A 25,103-nucleotide genomic window follows, 5' to 3' on the forward strand; every position below is an offset into this window, starting at 1 on the left:
ATTACGGGACTGATTTCCAGCATGCATTTAATGCTCATCATGACCCCGCATTGCCGTCTCCAGCCCCTCTTCATTCATGGAGCAATTTGATCTTCGCCCAGACGAGCATTCGTCATTCCTTCTTTTTCTTTCTTCTTCCCGCATGCACCACCCCTTAGAGGAGACAGAGGGAGGAGAGAGAAAGAATGATTTTCTCTCTCTGTCTACAGTTAGTCATTTCATGTGTGAGAGGTGGCGATTTGAAGCAAAGAATCAATGTGGTTTGCTGCTGCCTTCATTGCTATGGCTTCTTCATAGCCATCACATCTCAATTTTGGGGAGGGGGGGCGTCAGTTTTCGTTGCACTGATCAATGCGATGACATACTCCCCTCCTCCACGAAAAATTAAGAGGGGGGGTCCCAAGAGGCACCCCCTTTGGTCCTCCTCTTTGGCCACCTCTTCATTTCTGGCCCTTTTCCCAGCCTTTCCCGTGTCTGGTGTCCAAATTGCATTCCAAAAAATCTGGGCGTCTGTCTCGGCATCCTCGACTGGCCGATAGCTTCCTTGACTCGCATATGCGTATGAAAAAATTACTAAAAATCTGAAAGTCTTGCATGGGCGCCTTTAAAGCACTTGACGCTTAAAATCATCCTAGGTCAAGGCGCAGCCCTAAAATCCAGCTTTCATCAACTCAAGTAAGGTTGAGTCCCTAATCATGTTGGCCTTCTTACTCTCCAAGAAGCTTGCTTTTGATACCTAGTATCCTTGGCAGTGCATTTGAGATTTGAGGGTCTTCTCCAATTAGTGGGTTTGTGCAGGCTGCTTATCTTGCACTTGATTTCCTTATTAGTTCAGCCAGTCCTCAAATTTAAGTGTGCTCAAGTGTTCATGGGGTGCTTCTTTTCATGTGCAGTGCAAAATAAGGATTTTTACTTTCTCAGTGCACTTTAAGTGATTATTCATGTAGTGTGTGACTGAGATGAAAATAATATGATGCAATGCACTTTTCTAGTCCACTCACTCAAGTAGTGGTCACTCTAAAAGGTTTATTTGGGTCCTTTAAGATGTTTTGGATGGGTAGCCTAAGAGGCTTTGTTCGAGGTTGCTTCCTAGGCGGCCAAGTTGCGATCTTTGAAGTTTGGAGGCTCTATGAGCCTTTCAACATATTTGGATGCCTATAGGGGAGTTGCCTTACTTTTTGGGTCTGCCTGGCATCGGATGTGCTAGATTGATCACTTTCCAACTTCCAGTTACTATGTCTAATTCCTAGAATAGACTATTGTCAAGAATCGCGTGATGGGGAAATTTGCTTGAGCTAATGCGCCAAACACACACTGTATACACAAGAGGAAGCTCACTCAAAAACATAAGAAGAGAGATGGAGGCCAAAACATTTTCTTGCTAATTTTTATTCTTCTTCCACGCACTATACAATGTACACAAAGTATAGATAAGATACAACATAAAAGAAAGTGGCCTTCTAAGTCAAACAATGCATAACCGACTACACTAATCGACTGGCATTATATATTTGCCAATTGTAGGTAGGTGTAACAAACTAAATATAATAAGTGATACGTCAGTGGCCATGTGAGTATCATAATGACCACCAACATGCTAAGTGTAGATGTGGGGACTCATCTAGCCAGGCGGTTCATCATCAATGTTTGCACGTGTTGAGCTTGCCATCTCACCACTCCCCCTCAAGCTCAATTCTATCTCTACAACTCCAAGTAAGCTTTGAAACTTTCGAAGCTTCTCTACATCCAATTCCTTTGTGAAAATGTCAGTTATTTGATCCTATGTGCTGACATATACCAAGTCAATCTCTCCTACAAGTACATTCTCTCTCACAAAGTGGTAATGCACCTCAATGTGTTTTGTCCTAGCATGGAACACTGGGTTCCTAGCTAGCTGTATGCTACTCATGTTGTCACAATGAATGACAACTAGACCATCTCCTTGGATGTCCAAATCACCTAATAACTTTTGCAGTCATACCACCTCACATGCTGCCATAGCAGCACCTCTATACTCAGCCTCTGTACTCGATAAAGCAACTATAGGTTGCTTTTTGCTACTTCATGGAACTACTACACTACCAAGGGAAAACATGAATCCACTTGTAGATCTTCTGTCTGACATGCTACCAGCCCAATCTGCATCTGTGTATCCAAAGACCTGTACGTCCTTAGTTTCCTCATAAAAAAGTCTATAATGTAAAGTGGACTTCACATACCTCAATATACGTCTAATTGCATCCAAATGAGGCTTTCTAGGTATCTGCATAAACTAACTGACAAGGCCAATAGCATAGCTCAAGTTTGGCCTTGTGATAGTCATGTAAATCAAACTCCCTACTATCCTCCTGAACATAGTAGGGTCTTCTATCTCATCCCCAACGTCAGCACTCAACTTCACATTTTGCTCCAATAGTACTGAAAGAGGCTTACATGCTGTCATACCATACTTGGATAACATATCCAAGCCATACTGCCTTTGGGATAGCCATATACCATCATCACATCTTATTACCTCAATACCAAGAAAGTATCTTAGCTCACCCAAATATTTCATCTCAAACTTCTTCTTCAAGAAGTCCTCAACTTCAACAATCCCATTGTCAATGTCACATGTAATAATCAAGTCATCCACATAGATGACTATGATGACCAAACCTGCATCTCCCTTTCTCACATAAAGTGAGTGATCAGTATCAGAAATACAAAATCCAATATTGACAAAATACTCTCCAATCTTGTCAGACCATGCTCTAGGTGCTTGCTTCAACCCATAGAGTGCCTTCTTTAACCTGCATACATATGTGGGATGCTCTAAATCCTCATAACCTATTGGCTGCTCCATATACACTTCTTCTTGTAGTTCACCATGCAAGAAGGCATTCTTAACATCCATTTGCTGCAAATTCCAACCTTTGGCTGCTGCCAAGGCAATCACACATCTAAACGTTGCCATCCTAGTAACTGGACTGAATGTCTCTTCATAATCTATGCCATATGTTTGAGCATAGCCTTTTGCAACCAGCCTAGCCTTGTACCTGCTAACTAAACCATCTGTATTATGCTTGACTTTGTGAACCCACTTAAAACCAATAGCTTTCTTACTCTTAGGTAAGTGTACCAAATCCCAAGTCTTATTGGCTTCTAATGTAGCCATCTCCTCATCCATTGCTGCATCCCAATGAGCATGACCAACAACATCCTCAAAACAAGTGGGCTCAACATCCTCAATTAGTTTCACCATATAAGCATAATGGTGAGCTGCATAACCTTCAAAACCAAATCTTTTAACAAGTTATCTGACCCTGCTAGATCTACGTACCACCGGATCACTCAATGGAGCCTTTACATTACTATGAGCTCTCAGTACACCTAGTGTCCTGACTGAAGGAATACCAAGCACATCATCCAAACTCTCTGAACCAGTGGAATCTCCGTCAAATCCCAAATGACTGGTAGATGCATCATTACTATCCAGCACTTTCTTCTTTCCTTTGTTCTTCCCTATAGCACTTATAGATCCACTTGAAGATGTGAGGCTACTCCTTAGTCTCCCAGACCAAGGGCTTACTGTAGGTATAGTACCAGATAATGTTTTTGTTCCACTAAGACTCCATGATTCTTGTTTTCCTTTCTGCACATAACTGTCTTGATCATTATCATCATCTAATACATCACTAGCAAGTGCATACCAGTTGCCCATCTCATCAAAGATAACATCCCTGCTCACTCTAAACTCACTTGTGACATGGTTATAATAGCGATACCCTTTCTGCTTTAAAGAGTACCCAATAAAAATACATTTTTCAACCTTTGGATCAAGCTTTTTCCGTAGCTTGTCTGACACATGAACATATGCAATACATCCAAAGACCTTCAAGTGCGATACACCAGGCTTCTTACCAGTAAAGCACTCTTCAGGAGTCATCCCATGAACTGCAGCTGTGGGAGTTTTGTTCATAATTTAGACAACAGTATTGAGAGCCTCAAACCAAAAATGTTTGGGCATATTCTTTTCAGCCATTAATGCCCGTGCGACTTTTGCAATATGCCTATTTTTTCTTTCTGCAACCCCATTTTGCTGTGGGGTATATGTTGAGATATCGAGCTCCACTCGTGATATGCCAGGGTGACTGTTGTGCATTTATATCATCGACTTGTCAGTTGCAGATGTGGTTGGTACACCACCCATGAATAATAGCTACATGATAGCTATCCTTATCTACTCTAGTTCGTGGCTCAGTTAGTATGCCACCTTAGTTAGTTGAGTTTGGTTTGAGACCCATATATAGGGTTCTTCTATTTTTCCTTGTACTAGAGTTCTTTTGGCTTACACAACTAAGAAGAGGAAAACTATTTTCAGCCTCCACCTGTGTGTATTCCCCCATTGTGCAAGCAAGAAAGCTACAAGTGAGACTCCTTCCTTCTCTCCCACAATCTTGACATGGTATCAGAGCCTTGTTCGTGGTAAGGAGCTCAAGAAAGCAAGCCAAGCTCGCGATGTTTTGGTAAGAGGAGCAATGTTGCTTTCATTTTCTGTTTTGGCACATCCAGAAATTGCAAGAGTGCATTGTCTCAGGTTGAGACGCCCTTCGCCGTGAAGCAAGAGGGCAGTATATGCTGCAAGCAAGGGCTTTAGCCCTTCGGCAACCCTGTTTTTTTTATTTGAGGCCATTTCGGGGCCTGTTTTGGAGGCGGAAGTTTTCTGCACGCACTCAAGAAAAGGCCTAGTTTTATGCTGTGCGACCACTGTTCTACAGGTCGGTGAAAAGTTACTGTAGAAATTGCATAGTATGCCTGTGTGCAGAGACATTGGGAGTTACAGAATCATCCTTGTCGCTTGTTGATGCAAAATCATCACTAGGAAGTGACTGTGTGGTTAAATACCACTTTCATCAGTTTTGCAGATTTACCCTTGTGAGGCTAAAGCTATGTTCTCTGCAGTGACATAATTTTTTGCAGTATTCTATAATGGTGTCTGATTCTCTTTCACAGATTGTAACTGAAAAACTTGACAAGAACAACTTCCAAGCATGGAAGTTTAGAATGACGAATTTCCTTATGGGAAAAGGATATTGGGAATTTGTTGCAGGAAATGAAGAAGAACCAGTTCTTCCTGATGTTCCCAATCAACATCAAATGTAGGCATTCAAAGCATGGCATGAGAGAGCCAGGAAAGTTATGTACTGGCTGTCTATCAGTATTTCAGACTCTATGATTGTGCATATTCAGGATGCAAGTACGCCAAAGGAGGCATGGGATACTTTGTCAAAAATGTATAGCACAAATACGCAAGCCAGGAAAATGCAGCTCAAGCAAGAGTTGCATAATGTGCAAAGAGAAAATATGAGCATCAATGACTACCACATGAAGGTGAAGAAGATTGCAGATGCACTTGCTTCCATTGGGTCGCCAGTGGAAGATGATGATTTAGTTTCTGTGACCTTGAATGGTCTAGGAAAGGATTATGCACAGTTCCGAACATCCATTTCCGTCCGTGAAAGATTTCTTGATTTTGAGGAGTTGATTGCTCTTCTAATTTCTGAGGAGCAGAGAAATGGTGGTGCATCTTCTTCAGGAGGAACTTCAAAAGAAGCTGTCTTCTACTCAAATGCTGGAAGAGGTAGAGGCAGAGGTAGAGGAGGCCAATTTGGAGGCCATGGTAGAAATCAGAATATGCAGCAAACTCAAGAAAACCAGTCCTATGGAGGAGGATGTGGTAACTCTAGAGGTAGGGGGAGCCAAAGAGGTCATGGTGGATGGCAAAGAGGCCAAAATGCAAACAGCAATGTTGAATGCTACTACTGTGGTAAAATGGGCCATATGGCTAAAGACTGCTATAAAAAGCAGAATGACATCATGAATGGGAAATTGCAACAAGGAAATTATGCATCTTCTAGTAGACAGGGTGATGATAGAAATGAGCATTTGTTTATGGTGCAGCACATGAACAATTCTGAGACAAGTGCAGAAGAAAGCAACGATGTGTGGTATGTTGACTCAGGTGCATCAAACCACATGACAGGTCATGCAGAATGGATGGAGGATGCAAGGAAAATGGAAAAACCAGGATTTGTGGAGACTGGTGATGATACTGCACATCCTATTGTGCAGATTGGAAAAATTCATTTGTCTATGCAGGATGGGAAAAAGAAATACCTGTCCGATGTATTGTTGCAGGATTGCCTAAATTCAAGGTTGCAGAAATGCATAAGGTATGTGAAGCCTGTCAGTTTGGAAAATAGGCAAGGAAACCATTTCCTAGACATGTTCAAGAGAGTGAGAAGCCATTGGAATTAATCCACTCTGATGTGTGGACTACTAAAGCTGCATCTCTTGGAGGCTGTCATTATTTTGTCACTTTTATTGATGACTATAGTAGAAAAATTTGGGTGTATTTTATGAAAAAGAAAAGTGAAGTTTTTGGGCATTTCAAAACTCTTAAAGCTATGGTTGAAAAAGAAATAGGCCTACAAATAAAATGCCTAAGGTCAGATGGAGGGGGTGAGTACCTCTCAAATGAGTTTGCAAGGTTCCTGCAAGAGCATGGCATAAAGCAGTAATATTCATGCAGTTATACCCCACAACAAAATGGAAGTGCAGAAAGAAAAAACATGCATATTGGAGAGGTATCTCGTGCCATGCTCAACGAAAGAGACTTGGCAGATTTTTACTGGGCTGAAGCAGTTGCTACAGCAGTCTATATAATGAACAGGACTCCCACTGCAGCAATACATGGGATGACTCCAGAGGAGAGGTATACTGGTAGGAAACCAGATATTTCTCATTTAAAAATTTTTGGTTGCATTGCCTATGTACATGTGCCAGATGAGTTGAGATCCAAGTTGGATCCAAAAGCTGAGAAGTGTATCTTTATTGGTTACTCTCTACAGCAAAAAGGGTATAGATGCTATAACCCTTCTACTCGTAAGTTTACAGTGAGCAGAGATGTTTTTTATGAGATGAGTAGCTAGTATAAAAGAGTAAATGTGATTGATGATGTAGATGCACAAAATGGTAATGCTGCACAGAATTTACAGCAGCAGTCACAAAATATTAGTGGACCTGGAGCGTCCTCTAGCAGTGGTTCACATTCTTCGCCATGGACAGGCAGATTGAGATCAGGAGAATCTTCTCAAAGCAATGCAGATAGTGGTATACAGGTATCACGAAAAGAAAAAGAGAAGGTTGATCAGCCCATGTTTGATGTGAATGCAGGTCACTCTTATGTGGATGGTGAATCCAGTGGCTCAGAACAGAGCATTGATGATGAGTTGGGTATTCCTTCTATTGTTACACCTGGAGTAAGGAAGACCAGGGATGTTTTGAGAGCACCTGGGAGTGAACCTATTTTGTGTAGGTCTACAAGAGCTAGGTATCCTGTGGATAGGTTGAAATATGATGGATTTACAGCCATTCACTATGCATATATGGTCAAAGTGATACAGGAACCAGAACCCACTTCTTTTGAGCAAGCCATGGGAAAATAAAAATGGGAGAAAGCCATGGATGAAGAAATGGATGCCTTGGAAGCAAATGCTACATGGGAATTGGTACCTTTGCCTAAAGGTAAGAATGCAATTGGCTGTAAGTGGGTTTATAAGGTGAAGCACAATGCAGATGGTTCTGTGAACAGATACAAGGCAAGATTAGTAGTCAAGGGGTATGCACAAACATATGGCATTGACTATGAAGAAACATTCAGTCCGGTTGCAAGGATGGCAACCGTAAGAGCAGTCATTGCTATGGATGCATCAAAGGGATGGTCTTTACATCAGATGGATGTAAAGAATGCCTTCTTGCATGGTGATTTGCAAGAAGAGGCCTATATGGAGCAGCCACCAGGTTATGTGCATGCCGTTCATCCTGAGTTTGTTTGCAGGTTGAAGAAAGCCTTGTATGGCTTGAAACAAGCACCTAGAGCATGGTCTGACAAGATAGGACAGTATCTTGTCACTATTGGCTTTCAGATTTCCAAGGCAGATTTCTCACTTTATGTGAGAAAAACAGAGAAAGGTATTATGCTACTTGTCATTTATGTTGATGATTTGATTATGACAGGTGACAGTGATGAAGATATCCTTCATGTGAAAATGCTATTGAAGCAGAAGTTTGAGATGAAGGATTTGGGAGAGCTGCGTTATTTCTTGGGCATTGAGGTGATTAGATCACCAAGTGGGATAAAGCTCTTGCAAAGGCAGTATGGATTGGACATGCTGTCCAAATATGGGATGACAGGCTGTAAGCCTATTTCAGTTGCTTTGGAGCAGAATGTGAAGCTGAGCGTAGATGCAGGTGAGCTTTTGGAAGAACCTACTATGTACAAATGCATAGTAGGAAGCTTGATTTATATGACTATTACCAGGCCAGATTTGAGCTATGCTGTTGGATTGGTAAGTCAGTTTATGCAGGCTCCAAGGAAACCGCATTTGGATGCGGCTAGACGCATACTTAGGTATGTGAAGTCCACATTGCAGTATGGACTATTTTATGAGATTGGGGTTCAGATACAGTTGCATGGATACACTGATGCTGATTGGGCTGGTAGCATTTCTGTTAGACGATCTACCAGTGGATATGTGTTCTCTTTTGGGAGTGCTGCAGTCACTTGGAGCAGCAAGAAAGAACCTACAGTTGCCTTGTCCAGCATAGAGGCTGAGTACAGGGGTGTAGCAATGGCTGCATGTGAGGTAGTTTGGTTGCATAAGCTACTTTATGATATGCACCAGCCTATAGATGGGCCAGTTGTCATTTATTGTGACAACATGAGTAGTATACACTTGGCAAATAACCCAGTCTATCATGCTAGAACAAAGCACATTGAGGTGCATTATCACTATATGTGGGAGAGGGTTTTACTAGGTCTTATTGATTTAGTTTATGTTAGCACAGAGGATCAGGTAGCTGATATATTTACGAAGGCATTGGGCGCAGAGAAGCTGCACAAGTTCAGAGACCTACTTGGTGTGCAAGAATTGGGATTGAGCTCGAGGGGGAGTGTTGAGATATCGAGCTCCACTCGTGATATGCCAGGGTGACCGTTGTGCATTTATGTCACCGACTTGTCAGTTGCAGATGCGGTTAGTACACCGCCCATGAATAATAGCTACATGATAGCTATCCTTATCTACTCTAGTTTGTGGCTTAGTCAGTATGCCACCTTAGTTAGTTGAGTTTGGTTTGAGACCCATATATAGGGTTCTTCTATTTTTCCTTGTACTAGAGTTCTTTTGGCTTACACAACTAAGAATAGGAAAACTATTTTCAGCCTCCACCTATGTGTATTCCCCCATTGTGCAAGCAAGAAAGCTACAAGTGAGACTCCTTCCTTCTCTCCCACAATCTTGATAGTATACCTGCAAGTAAATTGCCTCTTTATCCCATGAGTCCTCAAGAAGCTAGTAAACTCATTAGAGAGGTACTCTTCCCCTCCATCTGATCTCAAGCACTTCACTTTTAAGCCTGTTTTTGTTTCAACAGTTGCCTTAAAAGATTTGAAGTGCTCAAACACATCACTCTTTTCCTTCATGAAGTATACCCATAACTTCCTTGAACAGTCATCAATAAATGTGACAAAGTATTTGCTGCCACTAAGAGATACATTCTGTGTAGGCCCCCAAATATCTATATGTACTACATCAAGTATTTTTCTACTCACTTCTCTGTCATGCGAGAAGGGTTGTCTTGCATGCTTACCAAACTGGCATGCTTCACAAACTTTATGCAATTTTGCAACTCTAAAAAAAAGTAACCCTGTAACCAATCCTCTGGACTGCATTAATTTCAGTCTTTGCACATTTGCATGTCCAATATGTTTATGCCATATTTCAATATTTGCAACTACTTCTTTTCCTTTAGCATACATAGCAGCATCCATTGCAAGAATTCCAGCATCTAAAGTGCATCCTCTTGATATTCCTAAAATGAAATGGGAGTTTATCAGTATGGATTTTGTAATCAAGCTTCCAATAGTGTGAGGTATGACTCAATGTTTGTAGTCATTGATATACTAGCAAAAGTCACTCACATCATTAATATGAAGATTATCTTCAAAACATCTGACATTGCTAGGTTGTTCATCAAGGACATTTTTAGGTTGCACTATGTCGTGCAGATTAGCGACCTCCATGTGAAAGCTTTGCATGTAGCTATATTGGGGCAACTTCCAACTGATGTGGTGGATGTCATGACACCACACATTCAAACCCGAAAAATCTAGGTTGTGAAGTTCAAGTATGGTGATGTCACTCTTTTGTCTTTTGCAAGCTCTTTCTATTTGCCTATACTAGTCCATTAGCTAAATAACCAAAGATATAAAGTGGTATGATGTGGGGTATGAGGAGATAAGAGAAAATATGATTATTATTTGGTGAAGGGATACATGCATGATAGGATCTGGTAAGAAGAAGATGTTCTTTGAAAGGACAAGGAGAATCACACTAATCTCAAAGTGCTTGAATGTCTTGCACACTAATATTTGACATATTAGCCATTATAAAGCTAGGAAAAAGGTGTAAATCAACCTTAATGGGAAGGAGCCAAAAAAGGAGTTAAACAAAAAGCATGTAGCTTTTTGGGCATGTAGGGAAAGAGCCACCACATGAGAGGAGAAAAATAAGGAGATTTTGCTTATAATTGGGGGGGAGGGGGGGTTGGGGGATAGAGATTATGAATGGCATTAGGCAAAGCAAAGAAAAAGTTGTCAAGGGAAGGAAGGTTTCTCAGCTACATTTACAATAAGAAAACAAAGCATAGGACATCACCATTAGCCTAGGAGAGAGTATGTAAGTAGTGTGAATCATGAAAGTTGATGCATAGAGTAATTTTATAGCATGTTATTTGCTATGACAAGAGTGACTAGAACTTCAAAAGGGTAATAGTCCTAGTCAAAGGTTGCTAAACACTGCACGGATGATAGTGGGAAGATGTTTCCAAAGTAATTGCATAAATAGTAGGAGCTTATGGCCATGCATATAGACCTATTACTAAGGCCATCGAATAGCATGAAAGAAGTGGATCTAGTTGATAGAGATGACATGATAGGGATTCGATTGACAACCTAGGCTTGCTACAACTACTACATATGCAACATCATCAACACCTTCTCTCTAATTATCAGCATCAATTATGGGTGGCTACAACAATAGCAATAGTGGCATCATGACCTCAAGAATGCACCTCTACATTCTAAATTTGGATCATTAATTGAGGCCGTTGTAGCATTTGTTTGGTGGTAATAGAGGATGCTAGACATGGATTTTCTAAAGACCGTCTAGAAGCATTGGGTTTGCAAGCTGGCTAGTCTAATTAACATCAAGGAGAATATGACACTGCTATAGTCAAAGATGAAAGAGGAGATGACTGGATCCATAGGACAACAAGTACTGCATCACATGGAATTGAAGTAACAGTGTATTCCCACAATATCTCAATGTGGTTTCACCCTTGGATACTTCTCTCCGTCCATCTTCATTGTGAACACTCGCCTCACAAACACTTCCTAAGTTCCAACAAAGTTCTGTGCCTTTCCCTCTTTGTAATGAGTATCTATCTTGTTAGAGCTTTGGTGTTATCTTCCAGGCTATGTTAGCCTAAAGCACTTACAAAGGAGTTATTTTGAGCTTAATATTGAGCTTTTCGAGATGGGAGCCATGGTTCAATAGAATTGTATTGCATGTCAAGTTCTTTGTTAACTGAGGAGGTGTGTGATTGACCAAAAGCCAGAGTTCTCCTGAAAGTGAAATTCTAGGAGAGGAGTCGATCTATAGGCCATTTGCCTAGAGTTATTGTGTTGTGTTTTGAGTTAATTCGCAAGATCACATAGGGTATATACTTTGATGTTTTCCTAGCTTTTCGTCTTACTTAACATGGGTACCAGCTCCTACCTTGCCATACCTATTGCATGACACCCCACATCCTTTTAGCCATTGTGCATGCAGTGCTTCGACATCTTTGGTGAACCTGACATGAAAGGCTAGGTGAAGACTCAAGTATAACAGGTACTAGGGATTCAAATATGCTTTTAGCGCATGTTATTAAGTATGTGTTGGATTCCAATAGAGATACTTGAGCCTAGGTATGTAGATTATGAAGTTGGGAAGCAACTTGTGGATTTATGTTAGAAGTTTGTTGCAACATATAGGCAACAAACGGCTCAACAAGAGGAGGAAGAAAAAAGGAGGTGGGAAGAGGAAGAAGTAAGAAGATAGGTGGAGGAGGCACTTCAGATGTGGAAAGATGAGGGACTAAGGATGTAAATGCAGCGAGAGGATGATGAACTTATAGAAGAGGCACAAGATTTTGACCAAGTTTCACTACTTGCTACCTAAAGACAGAGAGTAGCCTTGCTGTGATGTTTCTGATGTGCCTACTAAGGTTGTGAGCACTTATGTAGTAGATGCCTATGCAAAGACTAGTGATATTTTGAGTCACCATTTAGATGATGTCTATACTACAGAGACTAGTGATGCTTTGAGTCACCATATAGATACTATTAATGCTCTATGTTACCAAATAGATGATGCCTTGAATGATCCTAAAGCAAATGAGATGGACAATGCATACACATTTTTGACTTCTTAATGAGGAAGCCTATATGGCTTATGTACTACATGATGCAAAAAAGAAAAAAGAGATTGCAGAGACTCTTAATGTGTTGTCTAGCCATACCACAGATGCCTTGGAAGAGTTTGTAGTAGTGGAGGAGACAACCATTGCATATGCAGATTTTCTCAGTGCATATGAAGAGGCTTATGCAACTCATGTTTTACTTAATGCAATGGCTTAGAGGGAAATTGATGAATTGCTAAATGCATATGATTTGCAAGACACAATTACAGTCTATGGGATGGCTCATGAGCTAGCGGTTATGTAGATTGAGGATTATTGATGTGATGCTACACAAGTTGAGCCTATTTTGTATTCTTTACCAGATGCCTTGATAGAAAAGTCAGAGATACTTTAGGATTTTAAATGCCTTGATGCCTTCAATGATGCTCAGAGTGTGTTGAATGCAAATGATGCTTAGATCATGTTGGGTTTGGATAAAAAATGTCAACAGGGGCATCTTTCCATGCAAATGATTCAAAAAGTGCAAGGATGTTGCTATGTATTTGTTGATGGATGCAATTTGAGCATGTATATGCAGGTTTAAAAGCCTCAAGTGTATGAGAGCTACCCATGGCCCTATGATCCTAGAGGGGGGTGGCCGGTGTGGTACTAGAGGTGTGCAGATGACTCTAATTTTGATTTATGATCTAGGTGGATGCTTGCTTCTGTGCATGATCAGAGAAGAACTAACTATTTGGGTATTTGGTTGGGGTGGATGCACATGTGGCACATCTAGAGGATGTGTAGATTCAGAGGGGGTGGATATCATGCAGCTTAGCATCCTCTCTGTGAAAGCTCTAGATGTAGCTATGTTGGGGCAACTTCCAGATGATGAAGTGGATATCATGATGCCACACAATCAAACTCAAAAAACCTGGGTTGTGAAGTTCAAGTATGGTGACATCACTGTTGTGTCTTTTGCAAGTTATTTCCATTTGCTTATACTAGCTCATTAGCTAAATAAGTGAATATATAAAGTCATATGATATGGGGTATGAGGAGATTAGAGAAAATATGATGATTATTTGGTGCAGGGGTACTTGCATGATTGGATGTGTTAAGAAGAAGATGTTCTTGGAAAGGAGAAGGAGAATCACACTAATCTCAAAGTGCTTGAATGTCTTGCACACTAATGTTAGCCATATTAGCCATTAGAAGGCTAGGAAAAACATGTAAATCTCATATGTTTTGTAAACCATAATGATGGGAAGGAACCAAAAAGAAGTTAAACAAAAAACTAAAAGACAAAGTGGTTTAAGAACTTATGGAAAAGAGAATTAAACCCTACCCTCTTACATTGATTTAGAAATATGTTTCCAAAAGCTAGAGCCTTTTGCCAGACCATGATATGAGGAAAAGAGGAAAAACTATCAGAACAAATCCCAATTGCTATTAATCTTACAGCATACCAGTGGAGAACAATCCCAAAGGCATACAATTAGAACCTTGATTGAAATCCAGTGATACCATATCTTCACCCACCTCCAACCTTGTACTTGCTACTCAATACTATCCTTGTTGTCCACTACAAACTGGACTTTTAGCATTTTGCCTTGTCTTGCATGTGACCTCTCAAACATGATCAAATCACCTAGTCCACTTAAGACTATGAGTCTACTATTAGACAACAACTTGTAGTCTTGACTAGAAAAGCACAACATCGATAAGCAAGGATAAAATATCCAAATACATGGAAAAAGGTTTAGAAGATCCTACAATTCCTTTTGATTGCATCCAATAGGATGCCCAAAACTATGCAACGACTAAAGTCAAAGTATGCATAGAAAAAGAATCTTTTGATTCTAATTGATGTGGATATCCTCATCAATCATGTGTATGAAGTACATAGATCTAATAAGAAGAAATAAGAGATATTATCCAAGGAGTAGTAGACTAGCTTCAACAATGTTACTATATGTATATAAACAATAAGAGTTACAACTCATATTAGGAGGCACCTCAATGGCCTCAATCATTAGCAAGAGCCACTATAAGATATAGACCTTATACCGACATTTAAAGCGACGAAAATACAAACAATAAAATTTGCCCCTGTCGTCGCAAAAAGCGTCGTTATTGACGATGCCATAGAAACATCGCTATTGGTGTCGCTATATGCGTCGCAAATAGCGACGCATATAGCGACGCCAATAGCGACGCAACCAATAAATTTACGACACACATAGCGACGCCAATAGCGATGCGAGCAGTAAATTTGCGACGCAAATAGCGACGGTAATAGGGGAAAAAAAATTATGCACTAATGTATACAAAGCGCTTGCAAACAAAAAGAATGTATACTGAAATCATAAAACTGATACGTGAAATAAATACATGATTGCATAAAAAGCAATTGGTACAATCATGACAGGATATCACTACTACATAGAAAATGTCTACATAGATCAGGCGACTAAAAAATAAAGGTATGTGAGCTCCAAGGATCCAAGGGCGAGCTAGAAATCCTCGTCCCCCGAAAGCTCGTCCCGCCGCAAAGGAGCATCAAACGGATTCTACAGAAAAAGAAACAACACATCAATCCACCATACAATAATGCATTCAAATATCTCATGTGCATCTACCTACAACTGGCATAGTTATAGTGCCAATCGATTAGTATAGTGAGTAATGCATTGCTTAACTTAGCAAGCCACTGTCCTTTATGTTATATATTATCTATACTTTTTGTACATTGTAGTGTGTGTGGAAGAAGAAGAAAAAACTTGCAAGAAAATATTTTGGCCTCCATCTCTCTTCTTGTGTTCTTGAAGCAGCTTCCTCTTATGTATATGGTGTGTGTTTGGTGCAGCAGCTCAAGCAAGTCCCCATCGGTTCGTAAAACTCTTTAATCTTATCATACTTGAACGTTAAAAAATAGACAATATGCTCAAGAGATAGATTGCAATAAAATATATATGTATTATAGTGCAAAGTACAAAGGGCATTCCCTTTATAGGACTATGCTTAGAATCCTAGAGCTCAATACAAGTTTCAAGCTATCTTTAGGTGCTTGATTTTCTCATGGGTCTGCTTCCATCTCTTTTTGGCCTCTAGCAACAATCCTACCTTGCATGGCAGCCTAGCTAGCTCTTATGGCTTTGGCAATCCCCATAGCATCTGTTGTATCCTTTTGCATATGTGTGTACCAAATACATGCTTCACCAAATCCTTAACAAGAATGATCTTGTGCTCATTTGAGGTGTGGTGGATGTGCATAGCACTTTTAATAGGGCCTTCAAGATAGAGAGCTGAGTCCATCTGTCTGGGGTGAAGGTGGCATGGACAATGGCTATGTCAACAATGGGAATCTTGCCAATGTAGTGCCCTATGGAGGCATCCTTTCTGAACACTCCCCGACCCTTTTGGGGACTTGCAAAATCATCAATGTCAAGTATGGTCTTTATTGACATGAAATTAGCTCAAAGTAGTATACATAGTAAGATAAAGGGTCTAAATAGACTATTGGTACACTTACTTCCTGCTCGGCATCCACAGTAACCTCCAATGATTTGGTCAAGTCCACACTTGACTTGGACTCATCGATCATCTCGTGGGGGGCTTGTTGCTCTTCCAAGGGCACTTATCCTACCACCAAGCTAGCTTGCACTGCCTCAAACTCTTGGATACCAACCATAGCATGCTCCGCTAAGTCTACGATATCTCCAAGAGTTATGATTGCATTGTTTATGTCTTCTAGCTTCGAGTTGTTGTACTCCATACTTTGATTATTAGACACTAGGGGAAGTCATAAAAAATTCTCTATATCATAGAGAAACACGAATTCTTTGTCATCGATGGAGACTTTTCTCATGCTATCTATGCAATAGTTTGCATTGACATTAGAGGGGATAGCCTCCTACTCACGTGAGCCACCTCCTAAGGTATTACCAATAGCAATTATAGCTCTATCAACCATAAGATATAGAGATTTTTCCTTCTGCATTCCTCTGCTTTCTCTCTGGCATTGTCTATTGGTGAAGGCTCTGGATTAGGGATATTATTTAGTAAGCCTTCCACATGCAATGAAACATGTAGCCCTTGCTCTACCATTTGATCAACAGACACTAAATTCTTTGTGATGGATATCATATGTAATACATATGACAAAATCTTACTCTAACCATCATCCAAGGACAAGGGAACCTTTCTAATGTGTGAAATTGGGTGGCATGAATCATCACGTATCTATACATAACCTAGATTTTGTAAATCTTGTATCTTTCCAAACCATTTAGCATGGCTAGTCATATGACTAGATGTGCTTGAATCAATATACTATACATCATCATGTGTCTCCTTTTTTGTAATAGTGTTCATTATATGCTGCATAACAAACATATGCTCATGTTTGTCTTCATTTTGTAATGCAAAGCCATAAGAGCCAAGACAAGGGAGAATATAGGACTTTGAAGCCTCCACCTCTCAAATGTAATTGAGTTGAGGGTGGACTAGAATGATAGAAAAGAGTCTAGATGGCAAACACTGACCAGCTTAATAGAAAAGCTTGTGTTAAGACCCTGCAAATGAGTCAAGTTCTAGACTAATAGATACTAGCTATCTTGATAGCACCCTAGAATGAGTCAAAGGCAACATGCATTAGAATGCTAAAGATTGCAATCCATTGTGTAGGGATGAGTATGGGAACCCTAAAGGGATTTGTAGATATACCATAACATTACCTATGAATGCACCTATATAGGGAGTAGTAGTACTCAAGCTCTTCTTGGGATGTGCTCCACATATGATTCCCAATGGTGAACCCTCACATGTAAAATGCCATGTGGGTGTAGTATGAGATGTGCCTATATATTGCATATTTTTTATTTCATGAATATAATGATTTCTTATTGATATATTTCGTGTCCCTTTTCATTGCCATTTCTGTACCTTTTGATAAGTTCCAACTTGAAGTCTCATGAAGATCCATAACACTCCCTCCCTTTCTATCATAAAGGGACTTGAGATGAGTGAGAAAAAGGAGAGAGAAGATTGTAGGAAAGAGAGAAGAAGAGTGTAGATGAGAGAGAAATTTTAGTTGAGGAGAGAGAAAGATGAAACAAATAGATAAAGACAAGAAAGAATGAGAGAAATGGTTGCAACCATGAAAGGATATGAGAAGCTAGAGAAGTAAAGGAAAAAGTTTTATTATTGTGTAAAAATTGATATGATCTTGTACATATGTCATTTTCCCTTTTTATATATCCCTACTCACTCTCTTAAATTCTATCCCTACCCAAATGTTTTTGTCCTAAAAAATAAGATTTAGGACTTATTACAACGTATGGAATAGGGATAGAATAGAGTAATACTCTAATACAATGGAAAATCAAGTAGACCATGTAAACATCCGTGTAGGATGATAGATATGAGAATTTGGTCACCATAGCTTCATGAAAGGCACCTACAGATAATGACAACAAGTTGTCTAATACAACACCTGCTGCTGGAGTGAATCCAATACAATTTTTTGTTGAAAACTCAGATGAAGGCTTGCTACACATCAAAAAGGACCTTTTGGTGGTGCTTTCATCCCATGTAGGTTGGGTTTTTCTATCTAGGGTTTAGAGTAAAATCTAGTGTAAAACAATGAGCCATTTGGAATCGTCCCTGCACTAAAATAGGGTCGAAGATGACCAATCTTCTGCCAAAAGAGCCTACCAAAGAGAAGAAATTACAGACAAGATGGATGCTGGTCTAAATGAATCCTTGAGCAATCCAGTAACCTCATAGATCAAAATGTATTCCAACAGCATAATGATTGTCCAAGAGAAGAATGGCCATCAACCACATGGTCCTACACACCTGGATCAAATGGAGAGAGGGAAGTATCCCTATAGTCAAGTTCATAGTTGCATACAAAATCCCCTGAGTCATAGCGAAACACAATGCCATCTTTATCTTCATGTATTCCCACATCTTGTATCACATCATCATCATACACATACCAATCATCGTAATCATGATCAAAATACTCATTATCAAATGCATTTAATGGCTGTTGTTGTAAACCCTAATTAAATGTAAGCTAATGCTCAATAAGATCGTCATGAGGTTTCTCCAAGACTTCAAAACATTTAGCATAACCATCTGCATCCATAAATGCCTCATGTCATTCTTTAACTTATATGTCATCAACTTGTACATATTCTTGGTCATTGTTTTGTTGAGCTCCATCATGACAGGGTATCGCGTATTCTGTTGTCCACCCCCTGGATACAGTGTTGATGGCCAAAATCCTACAATAGGATTACCTGAAATCCGCAATATCTTTGTGATCATACCTTGAACAAAGGGTTCAAACCTCTAGTTTGTTTGCAGTGATTCCCACAATTTTAGCATAATATCTTATGTAACAAAAGTTTTATAGCCAACATGATCAGTAACCCCTCTTTGAAGGACATCAAGGATGGTTTGAGTAGTAATCAAATGAGCATCTCTGGAGTTAGGTTCCAATAAACTAAGTAATAGAGGTATGCATCCCCCAACTAGTACCTTCACTCTCCATTCATCCTCTTGACATAATGCCCTGAATATACTAGCAACATTAATTTTTGTAGGCAATGTTCCTGATCTAGCTAATGCTACAAGTGAAGGTATAGCTTGACTGTTAACACCAATGCCAATCCTAGCTTTCATTTTGGTCCTTGCAAGCTTACGAATATGCCTAGTAATAGTTCTCATTGGGAGTTGATAAAATTTCCCTTAATTTCTCAATGCTTTGAACAAAATTTGCAACAAATTTTTCTAGATCATTCAAATTTTGTGTCACCCTTTGAAACTTGATTTCAACAAATTGTGTTGGAATTTGCTTTGGGTGTGATTTAGCATCATCTACTACCTGGAAAGAGGTTGAAGAAGCACCTATGGATATTCCTCATTCTAAGGCTTCATTGAATGTGTGAGAAATTGCCATCTAATTGAGAATAGGGAAAGTTGTGGACAATACCAATTGTACAAGTTCTAGTTCCATACCCAAGCTTTGTCAATACACTTAAATTTGAGCTTTATGTTGATTCTCGTTCAAATATCTTTTGAACTTTAAATGCACTAGTATGCTTTGTATCCCAACACTTGTTTTTTTGAGAATATAAAAATTTTTCTTGGCCTCCATCTTTTATTGATGTAGATATAATGTCTAATCATGCCAATTACAAATGGTAATTGACTGTTAATAGTACATTGTCATTCCAACAATTCCCTTGGCAAAGAATCTTTGACTTTCTAGTGTAGAGTTTGATCCAAGACATTCAATGAAGCAAGAGCTTCATCAATCATTGCATTTCACTTACCAAGGTATTCTCACGTCATTCCAAAAATAGCTCTCTTTCTTGTTGAAATTGCATCTATTTTGCATTAGTCTCCAAAATCAATTTCCAAAATGGTGAGAAAGAATAGCAAGCTCTACACTAGTTGCTTCATGTTTGATTGCCAAATATGACTTGAATCAAATCTCCCAGTTTCATAATTGTGCACACACAGCTATTGCCGTCAAAGCTCATGATTGCTATTTGTGTATTGGATGAAAGTAATGTATGTGTTGATGCTTTCAATTTAACCAAGATTCTTTGCCTTTTGGTCTCCAGGCATAAGGTTAAGCTGATTCAAACAAGGAACCACATAAGAAGTGCCTTACAAACAAAATATGCCTATGGAAAACATGCTCCTTGTTCCTAAAATGAAGGTCTACCTTTTTCTCCTCTTCTCAAATGTGTATCCAATAAATGCCTCTAAACTTGAGTCTGTAGCTCTTGTTGTGTCATTTGTTTTGTTGGTCACCTTCAACAGGTGAAGATCATACTGTCAAATAGTTTGAAGTCTCAATGTTGTAAACTCTCAAACAACTATTTCCACTTTGTTTAATGCAACACCATATTTCTGTGCTTTTTCTAATATAATCGCTACTTATAGGCACAAATCATGATCTATAAATACACCCTCATTGGTTCCTTCCAATCTCAGCATCTATTCCACAAGTGATATTGTGGGCAGATAGTGAACACGAATTCATGTTTTTATGAAATCCAAGCATATATATGCTACTGTAGGAGAGTGAATTTAATGCGGACCCAATCCAAAAGGCAACTATCTTTCACTATGATTTTATAAGTCGTCTTACAACTAAGCCATGTAAAACCATGTAAAACTTTATATATGGTTTCCCCATGAAGATATCAAAAGAGATAAGTTCTCTTCTATGATATGATCCTAATCAATCCACATGTAGTAGAACAAAGATAAAGAGCATAGGGTGCACTTCTTATCTTTGAGTTGGCTTCTTTGCTACAAGATTTAAAGACCTTTGTCACATGGCTGCTTTGATGCAACAATGCAGCTTATTGTAGTGTTTAATAGCCCTCTAAATGATTGCTTTAGGGAAGATTACTATAGTATTCAATGGCCTTTTGAATGCCTGTCTCAGTGAAGATCACCTATAACTATAGTGTGTAATGGCCCTTTGAATGTCTGCTTTAATGAAGATCATTGTAGCTACATGATCTAGAGCACAATAATACAAGATTGAGCCAAGATTTGATGCCTTGCTATAATGGCTCAAAACTTCTAGTTGCCTATATAATATCATGTGCTAAAATCAACAACCATTTCTTCAGCTCCTTGAGTTGAAGATGCACTTTTTGATTTGAGGTTCAATTAACCTCTTGCAATGATGATCACAGATTGCAATGAACCTTAAAAATTTCCTCTCAAGTGCGATGAGCTTGTATTTTGTGTAGCTACTGCTTGACCCAGACCAATGTGTTTACATCATCTAGATCAATCTCATTGATCACTAGAAGATAAATCTATTTAATTTTTCTACATGAATAGAAGACATGAAGTTCAATTTCCTCTTCCTCTATGGCAAGTGTCAAAGCTCTCTTTTAGGACAACATGTAGAGTTAGATGCTGCTGATGTTACTGCGCCAAAGAGCCTTCTTATCAAGAAGCTAATGCTCAAAGTTCTGTGCTTTTACAACAGATCGTGAATATATCAAGTGGGAACTAGAGAACATAAAGTCTTTAGAATAGCCTTATGGGCCTCACAAATTTATCAGGCTATAGAGTTGAACAATAAGTCTACATGGACATGCAATCTAACCTATGATTTCATATCCAAAGGCATTGAAGACTGAATTTGAGGCAGTTTGAGATAGGGAGATATAGCATAGGGAGTAAAAGAAAGCTCATCAAAGCAACTGCATCTGGAATGCAACTCTCTTGTGGTCCATAAAAATCTTAACCAAGCAATGTGCTACTAGATTATAAATTTTTGCTTACATTGCCAAATTTGAACTTGTAAGGTTCAAGGTTAAGGAATTTGTCTAGGAATTTGACAAAAGCAAGATATAGTTGATAGGGTTGGAATTGAAACTCTTGAAAAATTCACATATAATATTTTGAATCAGGTATATGATATGCCAGGCACACCTAAAAGCATGCAAAAATCCAATAGGAAGAGCAACTTCGATACTGACATTGTAGAGAATGGAGGAAGCAGAGAGCTTGGACAAGTAAGGAATATGAAAGGAAGCATCATAAACTTTGTGGTGGATATAACAATGACTATTCATAGATTAATTGAAGTAGATTATGTGATCATGGCAATGGGCATATCTCTAGATGGCCTCTCTGATAGCCTCATTGTTGAGAAGAAGGTAGATGTCATGCCTCTAGCCAAACAAACATCATTGGAGAAGAGGCTTTTGAGCGAGGATTGGTGGTGGAAGTAAGAAAATAGTGGAAAGCTGCTTTCTAAAATTGGCATGAGGTGCTTCTACTCCCCAAAAGACTCCTTAGAGGTAGAGATGGACCCGAGTAATTCACTATATGTGTACCCTCTATATCATGCATGTTCAAGGCCAATTTTTAAATATCCATATCTATGAAATTTCCTTTAATAAAACATAACCCTTTTCTATTATATATGTAAGTAACCCCTTTATATGGGACCCTTCTGTTTGTAAAAAAATGTGTAAAAATGGTATTTTAAAAATCTCTTATGTTAAACTCATGTGATACATATATATTTATGGTTGACCTCCTTGAGGAGATGGGTGACAAATTTGTGCTGTGATTGATCAAGCATAGAACAACTCAAGTATGCTTCACCTTATAAGTGAGAGGGAAAATTAATTGTGGCCATAATAGAAGCTGAGATTTCAATCCTCTTGGTTCATACAAATGCTCATTCAGCAATGTATGATAAAAGATTTATGCTAAGACATATCAATATCAAAGGCATATATTATTCTTTGTATGCTATCATCCCTCTGTGCTTTGAGTAATCCCTTTGTGCTCTGAGTAATCTATTGTCATTTCTCCTCTTGTTTGTGTTGTAGCCAAGAACAAGATCTAGGAGTTGAGACCGTTGGACCTAATCAAGCTGAATGAAAGCACGGGATATTTTCTTTGAAGCAAGGAAGCTTTAGCTTTAGCATTTCACCAAGTCCTTTTTGAAGGGATATCCTCAATCTTCAACTGGATTAGTTGCAAGTGTTCAAGCAAGATCTCTAAACAATACTATCTTGGCACAACTTACCCATCCTCAACTGTCGATATATAGTTTTGACGATTTGCATACCTTCTTTGTTGAATCATAGCCTATTTTCATACCACTTGTTGATAATAACTAGTTGCCCTAAACTGGGACTCTTATACATTATATACCCCAATTAGTGTGACTGGGTGTTTAACCCCTAGTTTCATGTATCCCGCTTATTATTAAATCCATCTCCACCCTAAAAAAATTTCCCTAAAAACAAAAGACAATTGGAGGGAAGTGATAGATGAGCATAAGGAGTGGGGTGCAAAGTACTATGATGAGCCACATTACAATGAAAGTGGGTGGGTAAAGACTAGGGATAGAATGTTGTCTATAATGGGCATGTTGAGGTAAAATTGTCATAAATTTTGACATATTTCTCCAAATGGGGCATGCCACATGTCAAAATAGAGCTTATGATGTGTACTTTCAGCCCATATAGGAAGCACATTTCCGATATTTGGGCAAGTATAAAGTTGTTCTAAAATAGTGTGCAATTTCCAGGTAGGCTATGGTAGAAAGGAGCATAACTTGCTAGTCTTTAGCCTGTTGGGCATCTTGGAGGTGAGGAAATTCATTGAAAATAGTGGATAGGCACTAGAAGGCTTCTTCTAGGGGTAGGCCTTACCATTTGATGAGGTACTCCTTGATGGATCGAGATCTTAAGTATTTATCTCACTGTCCAATGATTACCTCAGGGATATATTGAATGATACCTTCTTCGTCTATGGGGGAAAGTTCTTCCACATAGTCCATTGAGGTGCCAATGAAGGGCTTCAGTTGGCTACCATGAAACACATTGTGAATCTTGGTGGTAGGGGGAAGCTCTAATTGATAGGCTAAATCAACCAACTCTCTTAAGGATTCGATAAGGGCCATAGAAATGGTGGGCCAATTTGTTGTTGTTGTCCTCTTTAAGAGTGGAGTAATGAAACTTAGGCACTTTCAAGAGGATGAATCACCCTCTTGGAATTTGAAATGCCTTCTCTTCTCATCAGCATAGAGTTTCATGTGAGTTTGTGCCTTTTGAAGATTCATCTTGCATTGTTGAAGCAGGGGATGCATGAGATCCAACTCGGCTTTGCTTTGAGGATTGATCTTATCATTGAATAAGACTTTGGGGGGGGGTGGGGGACCTTATACTTGTATAATGCCTCAAAAGGGGAAACCCCAATGCTAGATTCGGTGAGGTTGTTATAGGAAAACTCAGCCAAGTGGAGCCACGTATCCCAATTGTGCTATACATAATGGAAAAAGTGTTGTAAATACATCATAAGCCATTTATTTACTCTTTCAATCAGGCCATCTCTTTGGGGGTGGTACGTAGTGGATGGAGCAAGCTTGGTGTCCATAGATGTGAAAACTGCCTACCAAAAGTTGCTCATAAAATTAGCATCTTGATTTTGTATTATGACTTGTAGTAAGCCATGCAACTTGAAGGCATACTCCATAAACTGAGTGGCCACCCGAGAGGTAGTATATTGTGTGTTAATAGGGATAAAGTGGGCAGCTTTGGTGAGATGATCAACTACCATGTATATACTCTTCCATCCTTTCTTGGTAAAACGGAAAGGCCCGTGATGAAGTCCATAGTGATATGTGTTCATTTTCCTTCAGGAATAGGAAGGGGTGGCAAGTGGCTAGTGGGCTTAAGTGTGTTGTTCTTTTTCTGTTGTGGCATAGACCATAGTTGGTCACAAAATCCTTGACATCCCTCCATTAGCCTTTCTAGTGAAAGCTCTTGACAATCCTATCATATGTTTTGAGAACACCCAAGTGACCAGTAGTGGGGCAAGAATGCATCTCTTCCATAATCTTTTGTGTGAAAGAAGAAGTGTGGTAGATGACAATCTTACCATGGGACCAAATAAGGCCATGCTTGAGCTAATATTGGGAGTTTTTAGCCATTACCGCATTTTAATAATTTTTGGAAGATGTGACTAAAGTCCGCATC

Source organism: Lygodium microphyllum, chromosome 22 (assembly GCF_053477565.2).
Source record: "Lygodium microphyllum isolate KBCC chromosome 22, Lygodium_microphyllum_v1.1.10, whole genome shotgun sequence".
Classification (NCBI taxonomy): Eukaryota; Viridiplantae; Streptophyta; class Polypodiopsida; order Schizaeales; family Lygodiaceae; genus Lygodium; species Lygodium microphyllum.